We start from the raw sequence: 20,306 nt of genomic DNA, 5'->3' as shown, positions 1-20,306 counted from the left end.
TTTTGTTGATTCAGTAAACAATTCAAGTATAGCTAATCATCAGAGTAGCTAGAAGAAAGTATATAATGTGTTAGAGAAGAGGAATTTGTGCTATTCTCTGCCAATATGAAAGTCAGAGGAAAATATGATGATCATGTAATACATAAAGATTAAGTTTCAAAGAAAAATAATATAAAACAGGTGCCTTGCTCAATACAGTGCCTTAATATTAATAGATATTTAACTCAGGATTTCAGATAACACTTATAAACCTATTAAGTAGTAATAAAATAATAGTTGAAAATAATATAGTTGTATTTGTTTAAAATGTTTTATAATTCAAAGCTTCTGACTAATTAAAAATGGCTTTCCCCATCCTTAATTTAAATTAATCTTCTTTTAACCACATTTCTAAAGAGTCAAACATTAGCACTAATGAATTTGTTTTCAACTTGCTATTGAGCCTCAAGACTCAGTGATTTGCAGCACTCTGAAAATTATTAGGTCCTGTGTTTTGTAATACAAATGCGGATTTTTCCTGTGGGCTCTATGTTCTCGTTGCAGGGACAGCTAGCTTCCTCAGTGGGGCACGTACTGTGGAGCTCCCTTTCTGGTTTATTTTTCCTCACTGGGTATATGTTTGTTTTATGATAAATACAGCGCATCTTATAGAAAGCAAAACAGATAAGTAAAGATGAATGAAAAGGTTAACGATGAAATTTGTCTCTTGCTTGGACAGGCAAAGTTTCAGAAAATAATGGATTTGATTTTTCTTAAAGAAATCTCTTAATGGGATGAAGAAAAGAACCTGAAATAATTAGACATAAAAGCCAGTGCTGTTGTACTGCTGCTGAGAAAAACTAGTGAAGAATTCCCACATGAAATGTCGAAACAAACTTTTTTTGTAGCAAAGACAAAGGAGATGCTATGCCAATGCTGAAGGTCAGAAAATAAAAGAACATGGGATTTTAGTTTTAGGGGATGTGACTATGATCAGGCATTTCTTTTTCATTTTCTTTATTAACAAGGAGACCTTGGTCATGTCATTGAACCAATCTGTGCTCATTTATTTATCTTTCAGAACACTGGAGAAGCAATTGAGTTTGTGTTTAGAATTAAATAAGGTAGATATGCTTGGACAAGATATTTTAAAGTAATGCTTCCATAATTTTGTTAAACTGACTTTTGTTTGTTATTTTTTGAACTTGAAATAAAGTTTGCTAATTAAAATAAAAACTAAACTGAGATTAGCAGTAATCTAATGTCACATAGCTAGCAATTCCTAGAGGTGGATGTGAAACCAGTTTTCTTGAACCCAATGTATGGAGTGTCGTGTGGCACTGACTTCCTGAAATCCATTTCCATATAACAGTTCTCTAAGTACTAGTCACTAAAATATATTTTGATCCCTGCCTCTCCCAAAGTGGCTCCCTCATCTCTCTGTTCATTGTCTGTTCACGGTGTCTGCTCACTGTCTTGCTTGTTGTGTCTGCTCACTGTCTGCTTCTTGTGTCTGCTCATCTTCCTTAGGAAGCACTGGGAACCAAACCCGAAACCTTCCATGTGGAAGGCGGGTGCCCAACTGCTTGAGCCACATCTGCTCCCTATTTTGATTTTTTGAAATGCTCAGCTAATTCAATAGACTTCAAAAATTTACAAAACCCAAAAATTATTTAAAAATTCTGTGTGGTACAATCTTAAATATTTTGGACAAACTGTTTATTGGCAGTGGAAGTCAGATATATACACAGTGTACACTGAGCTGAAACCATGTGAATTTAAAAGTAGAGTTTGGGAGCATTTGGGAGGGTGTTATTTTGGTTTACTTGGTGTATGCCAGTCCTGCCCACCCCCTCTTACTATAGACTGGTTCTGAGGGAGCCACAGACAGAAGGAAGTATTATGAAAGAATAAGCAGTACACCACTTTACTTTTAGCTGTGCCTGTGCACCAAACCCCAGTATATGTCTCGCTGGTAAAAGTAAAGCGGGAACACATGGCTTCATTAGATTTGAATCCCAAGAATTGACTTCTGTTTCCCACCAAGTATAAATTGTAATCTTAGGTGTTTTTTATGTTTATTTTTTTCATCACTTAATATGCAGCAGTTTTAAGCTGGCTATAAGAGCAGTCAGCTAGAGTAACTGCATGACCATCTAAACCAAATTAACCCCACTTCACAAATACACATGGCTCAATTATTGGACCGAATGTTAGCCACCGTGGTGATGGGAGATGAAGGAATTGGACAAGGGGGAAAGCAGAGGAACTCAACATTCCCAGGAATTTTATACTCATCATAAGAAGAAAGAGACCTGGAGCATTTCATTCCATTTCCAAGAGGATGTTTTATCCAAGTGGTGGTGTGGGGAGCCTCCACGGGAAATCATCCTTTGTACGTGGAGAGTAAGTGCTGGGACATAATGTCCACAGATACTCTGATCTATCCTGTTTCAATGAGTCTGTTATTAATTTGAATCAGATTCATGTATGTGACACATAAATGACTCACATGGCTTACAGAAAAGGGATGGGATAGGCAACAGATACTAGCTTTGTGGTGAGTCTCTTTTTCTTAAATAAGAATTAGTCCCACCTTTTCTTCCCTAGGCAGGGATTTGCCCTATAACACAAAACTGACTTTCATAAATATCGGTAAATTTGAAATGGCTGATGGAGCCCTGCATCGTGGCCTTTATGAACTGTTCTTTTCCATTTTGGAGGCTCACAGCGAATAACTTATTTTGTCAGTTTAGGTTGTATGGCACAAAGGCTCTGTTTTGTCTAAATTAATTTGGGTCAATTTAAAATGAACTGATTTCCTTCTCAAAGAAAGAACTACCCTGCAAGTAGATGCTTTCCATGAATATATCATTTGCATTTGATTTCTGAGCTCAGTCTTATAAACTCATTGCAGCATAGGAGTATTCATGCTTTCGGTCTGAGATTTGTAAGGCAGGTCTCTGTTTACCATTTTCTCACCCAAGAACTTTCCCATATTATGTTCTTTATATTTGAATAACTCCCTGATTCTTACATCTTGGATATTCTATAATACATTGCAATTTGCTTCAATTTCAGAAGGTGGAAGGGTGAGCAGTTAAAGGTGATAGGGGAGAAAAGAAGTGAAGAAGAATACATTGAAAACAGGCTTCAGAAATAAGAACATAGCTGCCAGTCTCCAGCTTACAAATGCCATTTCTGTTCAGAATTAGTCTATAGCTGAAACTGGACCTCAAAGGGGAGAATATTACAGCCCTGAATAGAGTTTGCACTTCTGAATGAAAGCTGTGATTGCTGTACTGCTACTGCTTTTCCCGTTGCAATTACCTGTGAGATACATACATACATACATACATATATATATATATATATACATACATATATATATATATATATATATATATATATATATATCTCCATCCTCAGTTTTTGATCATTATCCTCAGGCCAAATACTTGTTACTGTGATTGAAGAAAAATATAATCCTATAATGTCAAGAATTTTTTTTCTTCCAGAAAGAGTGAATCCCAGTGACATATTCAGTGTGTGAATTCCTTGTCTCCATTGAAGCAGTCTGATTATTTGTTAGCCTGAAACTTCAGATCTCATACTCAGAAATCTCACCAACTACTTCACTATAGGAAACATATGATGGCAGATTTGAGCAACTAGGTTTTACTTTACCAAGGATTGATTGCAAAAGTTCCTGTTCTAGAATTTGTGCTGCAAATTTGCTCAAGGTAGTGTGTTTTATTTTTTTATTTTTTTAAAAAGATTTATTTATATTTATTTAATTCCCCTCCCCCAGTTGCCTGTTTTCTGTGTCTTTTTGCTGCGTCTTGTTTCTTTGTCCGCTTCTGTTGTTGTCAGCGGCACGGAAAGTGTGGGCGGCACCATTCCTGGGCAGGCTGCACTTTCTTTCGCGCTGGGAGGCTCTCCTTACGGGGCGCACTCCTTGCACGTGGGGCTCCCCTACGTGGGGGACACCCCTGCATGGCAGGGCACTCCACGCGCATCAGCACTGCGCGTGGGCCAGCTCCACACGGGTCAAGGAGGCCCGGGGTTTGAACTGCGGACCTCCCATGTGGTACACGGATGCCCTAACCACTGGGCCAAAGTCCGTTTCCCAAGGTAGTATGTTTTAGAAATAACGATTTTTATAACAATATAAATATGTTCCCCTCCAACAGTATGAACATACATATATATATATATACAAGGTTTTGTTTGTAACTAAAAAATATATGAAGCAGTCTAAATGCCCAAACCTGGGATAATGTACAGTTCAATGGAATACTATACAGCCGAAAGAAAGATAATGATCTCTATACATAATATGGTATATGGTACAGAATATATTGCTAAGGGGAAAAAAATTGTACAAGATTATGTATATTATGCTATCTTTTGGGTAAAAATTGAGGGGAGATAAGTAAATACAGTATATTCTAAGATTCAGCAAGTGAGCAAATACATTAAGGATAATAGAAGCCAGATTTCTCACTGTCCAGAAGAGAGTGACAGAAATTGAAAGGGAGAAGACTAGAATAAACTCTTTGATTTTAGACTGGAATTAGAGTTATCATTCATGGATTTCCTACATGTAAATATTCCTGTATGTGTGTGTGTGTGTGTGTGTGTGTGTGTGTGTGTGGTCTTTGCATGAAATACCTATTTCCTAATTCTGTCTTATGAGACGACCTAAAAGCAATGACATCCCAATAGCAATGAACATACCTAGCAGTCAGCTTTTCGTTTCTAAATACCTTTTTATTAAAAAGAACACAGGCTCCTTGGAGAAATGGTTAATTCTGCAATTTGGGCTTGTCAAGTGTAAAATGCACCTTCTACTACCAGGAAGTGAGGAGATACTCATATGAAAATGGAAACTGTCAAAAGGTTGAGGACCCAACTTGAGAGGGGTCTAAATCTAGGAGAATTTGAGGATAAAAATTAAAAATGATCTTAAAAATGACAAATTATAACCCAGTAAAAGTCGGAGTCTGTATGTGCATATTGGTATAACTAAATATCTATCTAAATAAATAGATGATAAAGGAGAGCTTTTCCTTTCAGGAAAATTCCAGCTAACAGATATGGAAGGAATGATAATTTTAGAAAAATCTCAGTTTGACATCCATCATAAAAATACCTGATTTAGGCAAGGATTATCAATGAATGCTAAAACTAGTGAGGAGAAGTTTGGTTTACCAAAGGATATTTACATAGCATTTATTTTCTGCCCAGAAAACACTTATTCATAATAGGAAAAATGGCAACCTTACAGTTGAGAAAATTGAAAAAAAAAAAAAACACCTTAACCAAATGATCAAAGTTAATATATTGGGACAAATTGATGGCATGTGCCTCCTGATATGAGAAAACATTAGATAAACCCAAACCAATAATCATTCTACACAATAACTGCCCCTTACTTAAGAAAAAATGTCAAGGTCATGGGAAAACAAAACAAAACAAAAAAACAAATTGAGGAAACGTTCCAGATCAAAGGAAATTAAAAATATGAGGCATAGAAATACAATATGTAATCCTGTATTGAACTTAGGACCAAAATATTTTAAAATATATAATCAACATTATTGGAATAATTGATACAACTTATAAATATGCATAAAGTTGATAAAGTACTTAAAGTATTGTGTCAATATTTCCTAATTTTGGTAACTATATTAAGTTTGTGTAGGAGAATTTTATTATTCCTAGGAAATACTAACTTAAGTATTTAAGACTAAAGGGATATCATGTCTGCAACTTACTCTCAAATTGTTTAGAAAAAATAGTATATGTAAGTATATATATAGTATATATAATATATATTACACATCTATTCAGAAAGAGAGAGAGAAAAGATATACTAAATGTGGTAAAATTCCAACATGTGTGGAGTCCTGACAGAGAATCTATGGGAGTCCTTTGTACAGTTCTTTCAACTTCTCTTTAAATCTGAAATTATTCAAAACAAGGAAATTCCAAAAAAAATTAATAAGTAAATAGGAACTTTGGCATTAGTCTAGGACTTGGGTCATGATTGCAATTACTTACTGTCTCTGAATGGTATAAAGGTAAAATTGAAAGTACCACCATAGAATTGTTGAAGAGACGATATAAAACCATGTAGATAAAGAACTTGGGACATTAGTATGATAGGGGATGGTATGTTGTTGTCTATTTACTTGTCTCCCCAAGTGGAACTTCTTAAGGCATTCTGGATATGTAGAAATAAAATACCATCTGATAGTGGCTATTTAAAAAGTTTGTTTACTTTTAGTTACTTCTTATGGCTAGAATCCACATAACTTTTAAAATTTAAAATATAGGTTTAATTTGGAGAGAGGTCATCCAACCAGCAGCCCTCTGAATATCTCTTTAAAATATGCACTATAGAGCGGACACAGCTATCAAGATTTTAGCCATAATAGTAAGGTTCGCTATTTTAGTCATCTGTCAATTATTCATGGCGTTGAAAGACATAGTAAAATGGATAGCTAAAATACAGAGTTAGCCTGAATACTTAATTTATTCTCAAAAGTCTCAGTGTCTTTATCAATCAGAATTTTGTTCAGTTGTCTGTGACTGTGTTTGCTGTCTGCTCCTGCTCACACAAGGCAAGTAATAATCTCTACCCACCCCGAATAGTAGATACTTGTTCCTTCAAAAATTTTCCTTTCTTTTTTCCAATGGATTTTTTATTGTTGTTGCTGTTTCAAGAAATAGCGTCTCCCAAATCTCTGAGAAATTGGCATGTAAGGATTAATATTTACAAACAACGTTTTGTAACACACCTTGCCACAAATTAAGCCTTATTTCACTTTCTTATTTCCCCCATCCAATTGTGCTAACAAAGAGCAATTTTTATCTTCAGCATGTATTGTAAAAATTTAGGAAAAATGAAAAAGATTAAGAAGGAATTCTAATCGCTTCTCGGCCTTTTGGCTAAGATCAAGTGTAGTAAGAAGGAATTCTAAAATTTGTCACGTCTTGTGAATTTCAGTTTCAATTTCAGAAATTTTAAAATGCAAACAAATGTTTTAAAACTGAGACTATTAAGTACTGTAAAATTGGAGTGCAGATACCCATGGTATCTTCAATGGCCCAGGAGTTACACTTTGCATTTTGGCGGCTGAAGTTGAAATAAATTGGCAACAATTTTCCTTCAGCAAAGAGGACCCAGCTTCTGCAGAGAAATGAACGTTGAAATACAACAGACCTTGAATCCAAGCCCAGGTCATCCTCCTGTTATTGGGAAAATATTGTAGGCAATATTTTCTCTCATTGTCCTGCATTTCTTTCTTTTTTTAATCACTTGAAACATTTATAAAAACAGTACAGGCATTAAACCCCATACTTGCAAGCTGTCTATTTAAGAGGCATACTTACACTGGCCTTTGTCTCATATGCATCCATTTATTTTTTGTGTTTTCTTTGTTGAATCTCATGGGACTCTGGGAGGACTTCCATTGGTCTCAAAATTAGTAGGAAGGGAACTGGGGCACAGATGTGTCTCAGGCAATTGTGCACCCACCTCCCATATGGTGGGGTCCTGGGTTCAGTTCCCAGTGCTTCCTAAAGAAGACAGGCAAACAACGAGTAGACACTGAGCAAAAACAACAAACAGACAATGAGCAAAAACAACAAGCAGACAATGAGGAAAACACCCCACAAACAACAAGCAGACAACAAGCAAACAAACCACAACAGCAACATGCAGGACAGCAGCAAACAACGAGCAGACAGCAAGCAAAAACAAAATGAGCAGGGAGCAGCTGTGCATCTGCCTCCCACATAGGAGGTCCCGGTTCCGTTCCCAGTGTGTCCTAAGACGAAACCAGCAGACAACAAGCAGACAATGAGCAAAAACAGCAAGCAAACAGAAGGGAGCACCAGGTCAGGGGGGAGAGAGAGTAGCAGGCAGTGCACTAGTCACAGTCATGAGGCAAAGTCACTCTTAGCTAGTGTTGTAACTTTGGGTGAGTCTCACCAGCAAACCCCAATTTCTTTTCCATCTGAACTCCGAATGAATGTTCCAGATGAAGCTTTTCTTCCTTGGAGAAAGTGGCATCATCCTCTCCCTGCCCCATTTTTTGCCTTCACCTTATCAAAGAATGGCAGTGGCAATGGTGGTGGTTTTATTTTCATTTTGTTGACATTGCTAGAGAGATGGATACCCTAGCTTATGAAATGGGATAATTTATTTACATTGTTCTTCAGGGGGTGAATAGCTTTGATTTCCATTTTCCCAATATTTATTTGCAAATGTCCATGTGCATTTCAGGTCTGAGTCTAGCCAGTGTAGCACCTTGCCTCATTATGAGCCACCTCACGGGATTTATTTTGTTCCTGAACCTAGAGAACAACAGTAAGGACAGTCAGATAACTTTGGTTCTCCACGACTATTAACTATTTCTCTGCTATAATCATTTTCCTTGAATTTTGCTGCTCACATGCTCTTCCAGTATTATCAAGCTAAATAAATAACTTTCCTATTGTGACGGCAACATCTTTTTGTTCACACGGAGGGCCACGGTGTCTTGAGATACGTTTCTTAGGATTCATTTTCCCATTGTCTATTTCCTTTGACTATAAGTTGGGGAGTGTTCCAACCTGGCTTTTATTTTAAATCCGGGAAAGACTGATGAATGTAATGGAGGATGACCATAACGCTCTTAGCTCTTGCAGCTTTAATCCCTAAACTTTGTTCAAGTTTCTGTTGTACCGTAGGTTTGAGAGTAGATGATTGTATAAAGTCAACAGTAAATATTATGTCCTTTGCCACAGGGTTTGGTTCTCAGCTGTCACTGATACTTAGGCCTGAGAAATGAACAACCCTGACCTGCTTCTCCTCCTCCATTTCCTTCTGGAGCTCCCAGTCGACTGAAACCAGTAAAAGTCCACTGTAGTCCACACACTACAGCTTCATGGGACAGAAGGCGGGGTGGGGAAGGGTGGACAGTGGATCTGAAGTGATAACTGGTAGATATCCAGCCCAGAAAGTTTCCAAGTACATGTTTTTTTTTGTTGCTCCTTACTTCCAAATTTTCTGAAACATAAGTATGTCTTCAGTCTCTTGTTTCTCAACTTTCCAGATCTTTTGAGAATTTGCACAGATTTCCCTGGCAAACTGTTTTCCTTCTTCCCTTCATTCTTTAAAATTTCCAAAATTAATTCCTTTTTTTTGTTTTTGGACTTAGAAAATCCGGTTATATCTCGTTTCCTTTTCATTTTTTGAATTTTAGTAGCTTGCTTAAGTGTGAAATATCTTATAAATACTTTCCGAGTGACATCTGAAAATATAGCCACAGCTATAATTTTCAAACTTGGGTGGTATAGGAAAGCCTGTTGCTCATTACATCCCAATGACATCTAAATAGAATACGTGGTTGTTTTGAATGTGTATTGATTCTGTCCTGTAAAAAGGTATTCAAAATTTAGTGTTTGTAGAATGAGATTATTGTAGACAACTGGGGGTAGCTATAAATTCAAATTGACTTGGAGCCATATTGCATGCCTTTGGGAGATGCTAAGTCATTTTCCTTGCTTTTTTTCCTTCTCATATCATATCATCAAGGTAATAATGTTGTCTGCCAGAATTTGTTGGGATGAGCAGACGGATTACTAATATTTTGTTGATTGATTTCTTACTCTGCTCTGCTATAAAACTTAATTGATGATTCTGACATCCACAGTTTCCAACAGTTTAAGTAGTACCTATTAAGTCTGGGAGTGGTACCAATCAAGTTTAGACTCAGATACCCTGCCCATTAAGCCTGACTTTCCGTGATCTGTTTTCACTTTTAGAAATATATTCTCAAGAATATTCCCTCTCCCTAGCTCTAGACATGTGTCATGCAATTAAAATTGCTCTCTGGAATGGTGGAATGGTGAGCTTTTAAAAAAATAGCTTTGATTTCTTGCCTGAAATGTATGTGGTATTATGCCTGTGAATGATGATGATTATGATGACGACGATGACTGAGGAACATTTTCTCTAAATTTTTAGCATAAAGAAATGAACTCCATGACCTTTCTTTAATGTGATGCAGGCAAATTTCCTTCCGACATCTTTTTTTTTTCTGTATCATTTCAATCTGACTACTCTGCTATATCCTGACACCAGTGACATTTCTTTACAAGCATACCCTTGCATTAAATGTAGAGAAATGACTAATAGCAACGTTGCTCTTCAGCAACGGTAAATTTTTTTAAATGGTCATTTTTCCACTGCTCTTTCAATGGTGGAAGTCTGGAACTTGGCTAATAAATAGTGGGCTTCCCATTCATTCAGTCAGTCGTGGATTTGCTCCTTTCTATATATAAGGAAGCCTGACAATGTCCCTGGCACTATTCTAAATTCTAGAAATACAGAAGTTAAAGAAAAAAGAGGGTCCCTGGCCTTATCATGAACCTTGTATTTGGGTGGAAGTGGGAGAAGAAAGACATGACAAGGTAGATAAACAGAGATGCAAACAAATAAATACTTAGTGATTATATCTGGTAGTGACACATGCTGTGATGGAAATCAAAACAGGGCGAAATACTCAAAAGAGAATGGGGGAGGGAGGTTACTTCAGATTGAGTCTCAATGAACCCCTTATAAGTGAGGAGACTTTGAAATTTCAACTGGAATGGCAAGGAGGAGCCAGGCATGCAAAGGTGCAGGAGGGAGCGCCACGTGGTCCTTGGCAACAGTGCTTGCTAAGTGTAGTGAACAGAGAAAAAGCTTGACCCGTCTGAGGAGTTTCATGAAGGAGGCCCATGTGCCTTAGAGCATGGTCAGGCATTACGGCCAGTCTGCCCCAGGTCAGGTGTGTGATGGGAAACCAGAGGAGGGTAAGTACGGGAACAATATACTCTGGTTTATGTTATTAAATGACTTCACCTTGCTATGGGAAGAAGATGGGGCAAAAGCATCAGGTTTTTGTTTCTGTGTTTTGGAGGTTCCAGGCATTGAACCTGGGACCTTGTATATGGGAAGCAGGTGCACAACCGCTGAGCTACAGCTGCTCTCCAGCATCTGGTTTTTGAAGATTATTATTCCAGTAATTGTCAAAAGTTCATTCTGTTTCTTTAACACATATTTAGCGAGTAGGTACTAGGCAGCAGGAGCCACTGTGAGGCAGTGGGAAATAAAATGAGGGAATTGGATTTTAGACAAAGAAATCACACAAATGTATCACTCTATTTTAAATGTTTAAAAGGAAAACTTCTGGTGCATTTGCTAGTGATTCCAGGAGAAACACATTTACCTAATTTGTGATAGTATGTTTTAATCAACCTTTTAAAGTAAAATTTAACAATTGTCATTGTCAGCATAAAATGTGACTAAATCTACAACATCCTTTTACATTATTTTGAATAAATGGCTTTAAAATACCACAGATTATATTGTAGCATTAAAAAGATTTAGATAATAGAAATATTATGTGATCTTCCTCTTTACCTTCTCCTAACTCTTATATCTAGCATCCTTTTTGTAAAGTTAATTTTTTTTCCCCAAAAAGGTCAGATATGATATTTTAGCAAAGATCCTGCAGTTCTGTATCTCAACTGCTTTAAAGAAAACTTGGAAAAATAAACTGAGCTTAAGGAGCTTTTATCATGAATAGTCTTTCTTTTCTCTAGCCAGAGGCATCCTTTGCAGGGCAGTAGGTTCAGGCAGTCAACACTGGAGCAAGGAAGCAAGGAAGATCTCGAGAGTTTCATTTTTTCCCCTAGCAATTTAATACTCTTGCTGAGAATGAGAGAGAGAAGGAGAAAGCTGATTTGAGTGTTTCGTTGATCCTATGCCCCCAGAGGCTTTCTCTGTGCTTAAGCAAAGTAATAGGTCAACTTAATTTTTAGTGATATGGTAAAATGTCTTATCATATGGTAAAGCACATCTCTTGAGACAAAAGTTTTGCTCTTTCTTTTAGAGTTTTTTTTTTTTTTGCAGAATTTCTTATTTAACCAACTGTCATGGCATTCTATATAATCCTCTATTTATTCCCTTTCTTATCAATTTAAGTGTTGACTGCACATCAATCGAAGATCCCTCAGTGTTAGAGACCCTATTTTGGAAGATACATATATTTAAAATATCATTTTTCTCTTTTCAATTTAATTGTACCAGTTTATTTTATATTAAACTTACCTTGATATTTAGTACTACCTTTTTATTTCCCATGCTAACAGATTGTAGCAGTTTGATATGGTTATGAATTCCAAAAATAGATATTGGATTATGCTTGTAATCTGATCTGTACCTGGGCATGACTGAGTTATGATTAGGGCGTTGAGTCCCCACCCCTTGGTGGGTGTAGACTCACTGATAAAAGGCTTGGCAAAGAGCAGAGATGAGGGCTTTTAATGTTGGAGTTTTGATTTTGGTGTTTGATGCTGAAGACTTAAACTGGAACCCCAGAAAGTCAGCACAAAGAGGAAAGAGAAGCCAACCCCAGGAAGAGAGGAACCCTGAGCCCAGAGTAAAGCAAGACCCTGGAAGGGAGGAACCCAGGAAGCCTGAACCCTCACAGCTGTTTGGATCCATCTTGCTCCAACAAGTGGAAATAGACTGGTGAGGGAAGTAACTTATACTTTATGGCCTGTGGCCTGGTATTTGTAAGCTCCTACCCCAAATAAATACCCTTTATGAACACCCACCAATTTCTGGTATTTTGCATCAGCACATATGATTTCACATATGATTTCAAAAGTTGTTACCTCGAGATTTATTTCATTTTAAATAAGTGTTTTTTTCAGGAAAGGTGTCTTCTAAGTCCCTTAAAGACAAATTATTGACATGTTCTCAATAACAGTAAAATGTATATTTGTAATTTTCTTGCAATATACTATCTAACCAGTCAAATAAAATATCATTTGCAGTCTTTTCCTAAAATTTGACTTAGCCTACTGACCCCAACTTCAACGCCATTTTCCTTTTTCTAGTTATTTTCTTTTTCACAGTCAAAACTGGGTCTGGGGAGCCACTTAGGAAGAAAAGTTCTTTAAAAGTCAGTTTTTGAAAATAATTGTTCATCACAGAGGGGAGTTTTCTGCATTATTGTAGATGAATTCTCATGGGGATCCCTTGTGTTCCTAGCTTTATCCATTTAATGTTTCCTTTCTGAACTACTATTTTGCAATAAGGATGATTGCAATACCACCACTGACTTTTTAAATTCACATACTATATAGTCTTTCCAAAGTATACAATTAATGGCTCTCGGTACAATCACAGAGTTGTGTATTTATCACTCCCATCAATTTTAGAACATTTTAATTCTCCCAAAAGAGAAACCACACATGCCTTTCCCCTCTATTATTATCACTTAGCATTGGTGAAGTAACTTTGTTACAATTGATGAAAGAATATTAAAATATTACTATTAACTATATTCCATAGTTTGTGTTTGGTGTTTCTTTTCCCATACCACCCTATTATTAACACCTTATAATAGTGACATTCATTTGTTCTAGTTCATGTAAGAACATTCTTATATTTGTATAATTAACCACATTGATCATCTACAAACTGGATGCACTATGTCATACAGTCCCACTTTTCACCCTCTAGCTTTCAGTCTAGCAACATACACAACCCCAGACTTCCCCCATCAACCTTGATCACACGCACAAATTTGATGATGTTAATTACACCTGTGATAATGTGCCGACATCACTTCTATCCATTTCCAAATATTTACAATCAACCTTACTAAAATTTCTGCACAAATTAATCAACTCCCCACTTGTTACCATCATTCTTTCTCATGATAACCTGTATTCTAGATATTATTAAAAACTCCATGAGTTTGCTCATTATACTAGTTCATATTAGCGAGGTCATGCAATATTGGTCGTTTTGTGTCTGGCTTACTTCACTCAGCATAATGTATTCAAGGTTTATTCATGTTGTCACAGGTATCAGGATTTCAGTTCTTCTTACAACTGAATAATATTCCGTTGTACGTGCTTACCACATTTTGTTTGTCCATTTATTGCTTCCCATCTTTTGGCAATTGTGAATAGTACCGCTATGAACATTGGTGTGCTAATGTCTGTTTGCAACCCTGCTTTGGGTTCTTCTGAGTAAATACCTAGCAATGGGATTGCCAGATCCTACGGCAGTTCTATACTTAGCTTCTTGAAGAACCACCAAACTGTCTTCCATAGCAGCTGTACTAGTCTACATTCCCATCAACAGTGAATAAGTGTTCCAATTTCTCCACATCCTCTCAACACTTGTAGTTTTCTGTTTTTAATAGTGGCCATTCTAGTAGGTGTGAAATATTATCTCATTGTGTTTTAATTTGCATTTTCCTAATAGCTAATGATGTTGACCATCTTTTCATGTGTCTTTTTTTGCCATTTGTATTTCATTTTTGCCCTAAATATTAAGCCCTTATTGAATATGTGGTTTCCAAGATATTTTCTCCCATTGAGTAGGCTCCCTTTTCACTCTCTTGACAAATTCCTTCCTCTGAAGCACAAAGGTTTTCAGCTCTAAGGAGGTCACATTTATCTATTTTTTCCTTTCCTTGCTTGTGCTTTGATTCAAAAGCCTAAGAAACCAACACATATCAAAAGATCTACTGCGTGGACTGTGGGAGAGTGTGGGCTATGGTGTGGACCATTGACCATGAGGTGCAGCGGTGCTCAGAGATGTAGTCACCAAATGCAATGAATGTCTCATGATGATAGAGGAGGTTGTTGTTATGGGCGGAGGAGTGGGGTGAGCGGGGTGGGGGGTGTATGGAGACCTCATATTTTTTCAATGTAACATTAAAAAATAAAGACCAAAAAAAAAGATCTTTAAGATACTTCCCTACATTTTTATCTAGGACTTTTATGTCCTGGCTCTTATATTTAGGTCTTTGATCCATTCTGAGTTAATTTTTGTATATGGTCTGAGAAAGGGATCTTCTTTCATTCTTTTGGATATGGATATCCAGTTCTCCCATTTCTTGAAGAGACTGTTCTGTCCCAGCTGATTAGACTTGGCAGCCTTGTCAAAAATCAATTGACCATAGATGTGAGGGTCTATTTTTGAACCTTGATTTGATTCTGTTGACCAGTATGTCTATCTTTATGTCAGTACCATGCTGTTTTGGCTACTGTATCTTTGTAATATACTTTAAAGTCAGGAAGTGTAAGATCTCCAACTTCTTTCTTCTTTATCAAGATGTTTTTGGCTATTTGGGGCCTTACCGTTCCAAATAAATTTGATAATTGTCTTTTTTATTTCTGCAAAGAAGCTGGAGTTTTTATTGGGATTGTGTTGAATGTTTAAATACATTCGTGTAGAATTGACATTTTAACAATATTTAGTTTTCCAATCAACAAACACAGAATGTTCCTCCATTTATTTAGGTCTTTGATTTCTTTTAGCAGTGTTTTGTAGTTCTCTGAATGTAGATCCTTTACATCCTTTGTTAAATATATTTCTAGATATTTATTCTTTTAGTTACTATTGTAAAGGGATTTTTTAAATTTCCTACTCAGAATGCTGAAAGAAAAGAATTCCATTAAAAATAGCAATGAAAAAAAAAATCACAGGTCTAGGAAGAAATCCAACCTAGGAAGGGCCATCTTCCCTAATACCGCAAGAGCAGTGGGCTATAAGGTCCAGCATGCAGATGGGCCCTAGTGGCGTTAGCACCCTGATGTCAATTGCAAAGGCATCGCCCCCACCATTTGTCAATTTTACATCCACTCTGAGCATTTCTTCTCTATGAATTTGGGAGAAGGGACGTAGGAAAATCTTCTTCCGTGAGAGTAAATTATGCTTCCTTTATCGTTGGGGAGTACAGGGAATTCCTCTTCACCCTACCCTAAAATCTTAAGCAATTGCATATCTTTCCATCAAATGCTTTTGAGTGTTAAGAGCATAAATAAAGTAGAATGGCTTTCATTTTCATGGGACCAAAAATGTATTATGGTATTGTAGAGAAAATTACCTCAACACAAATACTCAAATTTATACTTCTCTTCTTTGGAAACATAAACTGATGTCATAAATCACTCATTTCTACAATGCGATTTCCCATTAGACCTTAAGATATTTTGGGGGACAGAAATTTACAGGAAATTGAACCTTTGACAAATTTCCATTGCAAATATTTATAAAATGATTGGATTGCTTATCCATTATCTTTTGTTCTCCTGAGATTTTACTGGAGTCCAGAAAATTCATTTATACTTTCTCTTGTTGAAAATGTGAATACATTTTTTCTTTCTTTGTTTGCTTTTTTAAAGTGTCAGCATGATTGGCAAACTATAGCCAATGAAACTTATTACCAGAGGAGAAAACTCTTAAGTAGGTTCAATTGGCATCAGGCCATGGCAACATATGAATTGCCTGCTGAAGCTGTACTGATAGCTTGTCTTATCCTTGACTATTAGACAAACATCGAAATTTGACAAACCAGAGAAATGTTTATTTATATGCAGATATATTTGGGTTTTCATATGTGTAGCCAATATATTTTTCCCAGGTTTAGAAATAAGAGGTTATAACATATTAAGCTAAGCATGATTTCATGTCAATTTCATGATTTACAAATAAATGAAGAATATCCTATCATCACAGCACAAATGAAGACTTATGACAGCATAATATATTTGGATAAGGAGTTGAAGGTAATAAAGAAGCTGAAAATAGTCAGCTCATGATTTTCATAGCCATAGATATCCTAAAGTGTTATTGGTGTTACTTTCTCACTAAATATTTGTTAAAACTCATCCTCCCCCAAAATTCCTCATAAAAAGAGATGAAATAATACAGGATATAATATACAGATAACATATGAAATCACCACACAAATTAAAATGTTTGTCATTTAATAATATCATAAGCATAATGTGTCTCCCATATCTGAGTCTTCACCTCATATAAAATGCTCCATCTGCTATCTTGCTTTCAGAGGATTATGAAGGTCCTCAGAGCTCAGCATGGCCTGGCACCCATGTTTTAAGACACAGATCTGGCCAAGTATGAGCAGACAGTTGGCAGTGTTTGCACAGATGGGCTTATATGTGTCTAACCAGCCAAGTAATGATATATACACTGTGCACCAGGTGTCAGTGATGAAAAGAATGTTCTCAGCCAAAAAAATATTGACAACAGTGTCCAACTTGAGGTTACTTACTTATAATTTGGTTTGAAATAATGTTTCAATCAGTAATATAAGTCAAAGTTATTGCAGGCAATCCAAAAAAGAAACTAGATGATGCGAGTGGGTAAGGAGACGGGTTCCACAGTAGTAACAGAATAATAGGTGCCTGATATAATTCACTGTGTTCTGAGAGAAGTTTTGATCCAACTGATTTGAACAGCATAATGGGAATAATACGAGTCATTTCTCTACTATAGTGCTTTGAGATATCTTATTTAGCTGGCTGGTATTGAATTAGGTGATAAGGGGAGAGAAAGCACTTGTTCATGCCATGCAAAAAGGGACTGGAATTCTGCACAAATCCATAGGTTGTAAATTCTGAGCCATTAAGTTGAATGGCTTAGATAAAGCCCCTTTGCAAACCAAAATAGTTAGCAGCAGAACTTGGGTGCCTAGGTTTTATAAAATGAATGTTTTCCTATGCTTCAACTGTACTATGGAAGAATTTTATTCTACAGAAGTCATTACAGTTAATGCCTACATGGATCCATGTATATAAAGAGAACAGTTTTTTCTAATCGAACGCACAAATACATAGACCTGGATACGTCTGCGAAATGGAAAACATCATGCTATATGTTTTACTCACCTGGACCACATTTTATTATGTATTTCATTGTATGTGCTTGCTGTCGTTCATGAACTTAAATTGAAGCCTACTATTTTATATGTGTAGAGGTGAACTGGGCTGTCAAAATTTATGGGTCATTTCAGTTGTGAGCAACCTGCTGATATGAGTATAATGTCAAGAGGCCCATTGTGTGGTTGGGTTGTTTTCAGCATGACTTCCACTTGAAGCATGATGATTTAGGTGCTTTCTCCATGTTCCTTGTAAACAACTTTTTTTTCCAACAAATTTTATAACCTAATCATAAATATCTCCTTTAGGCTCATATTTGATATATGAGATCTTGTCTGAAGACATTATGGGGAGAGTTGGTTCTTCACACTTAGAATTTTTCTTCTGAATATATTATCTAACACTGAATAGTATTGTACAAACTATTGTTTTTGAAAGTAGTTGATGTTGTAACATACATTTAATTGTCTTTAATTTATAGTAAATTGAACGATTTGCTCCCTAAGTAGGTTCTCCTTCACAACGTCAGCCAAATATTTCTTATTCCAGGTACATGTAATTTGATTATTTAGAGGAGCTGTAAATCAGAGTAAAGGAATGAAAGACATGAATAACATTCATTAAGTTCTAGGCACCCTAACAACTTGTAGTACCATTTTCCATCCCTTGACCACGTTTTGGCATGTTAGCCAAAAAGAAAATCCTTATCGTCAGCAGTAAAATGTGCACTGCTGCTTGAAGAAGCACATTGTAATGTTTTGTTTGAATCAGTATAGTAAAGGCCATAAGAACCTGCGTTGTGGCAAAGCTCATGTAAAACCATGTTGTCCAGTGTCGTAATCAGACTGGGACTGTGGTTTGCCATGGACGTAGAGGGGACAGTTCCAAAAGAACCCAACTGAGCACGACCCATGTTGCAAAGCATCACCTGCGACCTCTCATGGCAAAGCTGGGGTCTGAGGGCATTTGGTTTTGTTGTGTTCTCTCTCCAACAAGGCACTCTAGGTGTTATTTCTGTGCTGACCACATCGCTCCCTACTTAGATCATCCACAGGCTGCCCATGACCTGCAGGATGGAGCCTACCAGTCCGCTGGGAGAGCAGCATCCTTTCTGATCTAACCTTGGGCAGCTACTCCAGCTGGTCCTGCTCCCATTTTCCGCTTAAGTTTTCTACACTTCAACAATGATGTTGGACGCACAGGAATGTCTGTGCCTTCGGTGTCCTCACCTTCCTCTTTACCCCTTCACATTCTGCATCCCTGTGCGTCCTTCCAACTTCCCTCCAGGGCAAGATCTCCCCTCACCTCAGCAGACTGATGAGTTCCCACACATTCGCATTGCCCCAGAATGCGTTCCTCCGTCCACTGCCCTTCAGACTGAAGTCTTCCTGTTTGCTTTTGTTTTGTTGCTGTCATCAACACCAGCCTCTTCTTTTTTTTTTTTAATTAAAATTATTTATTTTTACGAATTACATTCAAAAAATACGAGGTCCCAATCAACCCCACCACCCCCACCCCCACTCCCCCGCAGCAACACTCTCTCCCATCATCGTGAGACATCCATTGCACCCAGTAAGTACATCTCTGAACATCACTGCACCCCATAGTCAATGGTCCACATCATAGCCCACACTCTCCCCCGTTCCATCCAGTGGGCCCTGGGGGGTCTACAATGTCCTGTAATTGTCCGTGAAGCACCACCCAGGACAACTCCACGTCCCGAAAACGCCTCCACATCTCATCTCTTCCTCCCATTCCCCAAACCCAGCAGCCACCATGGCTACCCTTCCCACACCCATTCCACATTTTCTCTGTGGACATTGGATTGGTTGTGTCCATTGCAGCCTCTTCTTTTGAATACTTTATGATAAGAGTGTGTGACGGGAGCTGGTGTAGCTCAGTGGTTGAGTGCCTGCTTCACATGTACAAGCTCTCAGGTGCAACCCCAGATACCTCCTCCAAGAAAATTAAAAAGAGAAAGAGTATGTGGCCTTTATAACAATCTGAACAAACTAAATATGTTAAAAATAAATTAATAATTTTCTCTTTACTTTCCTCTTCATTCTTCAAGGTAATCACTGTGAACTGTTTTTGTGTTTCCTTCTATAAATGCTTGTGTACTCATTTAGAAGGATGTGTATCTGTATAGTTTTAGTTTTTTCTTTGTATGGTAATAATATTTTGCTATGCCTTGTTTCACATAACAGCAGTTCCTAGAAAACGTTTAAGATCAATACATATGCATATATATTAAACGTTCATTTTAATAGCTGATTATATGTCAACATAAGTACAGAGCAAATTCACTCTTAACTGTTTCCTTTTATTCCCCCACTGTAAACCATGCTGAAATAAAATCCCTGTGTATAAGTTGATGTACTCTAGCTCTCATTTTTGTTACTAATAACAAAATGTCCATTTAAAATTTTTGTCCAAACTGGTTATTTTCCCAAGAGGTTGGAGTAATACCAACTCTCACAATGCCCTTATTTAACTCATACTGACTAGCACTTGATCCTTCATGTTTGATAGAAGTGTGAAAATAGCATTTCATTGTTGCTTTTCAATAGCAT

The 20,306-nt window shown here is 37.0% G+C and overlaps 1 protein-coding gene and 1 pseudogene across 7 annotated transcripts in view; both read left to right on the top strand.

The window, feature by feature from the left end:
• Positions 1-20,306, top strand: part of PRKN (parkin RBR E3 ubiquitin protein ligase) — a 1,534,725-nt gene that overhangs the window by 792,449 nt on the left and 721,970 nt on the right. The gene's annotated exons all lie outside the window — the stretch shown is intronic.
• LOC111761207 (U2 spliceosomal RNA) lies at positions 6,917-7,080 on the top strand (annotated as a pseudogene).

Source organism: Dasypus novemcinctus, chromosome 28, assembly GCF_030445035.2.
Source record: "Dasypus novemcinctus isolate mDasNov1 chromosome 28, mDasNov1.1.hap2, whole genome shotgun sequence".
Classification (NCBI taxonomy): domain Eukaryota; kingdom Metazoa; phylum Chordata; class Mammalia; order Cingulata; family Dasypodidae; genus Dasypus; species Dasypus novemcinctus.
The sequence above is the reverse complement of the archived record's forward strand: the minus strand, read 5'-3'. Positions and strand labels throughout refer to the sequence as shown.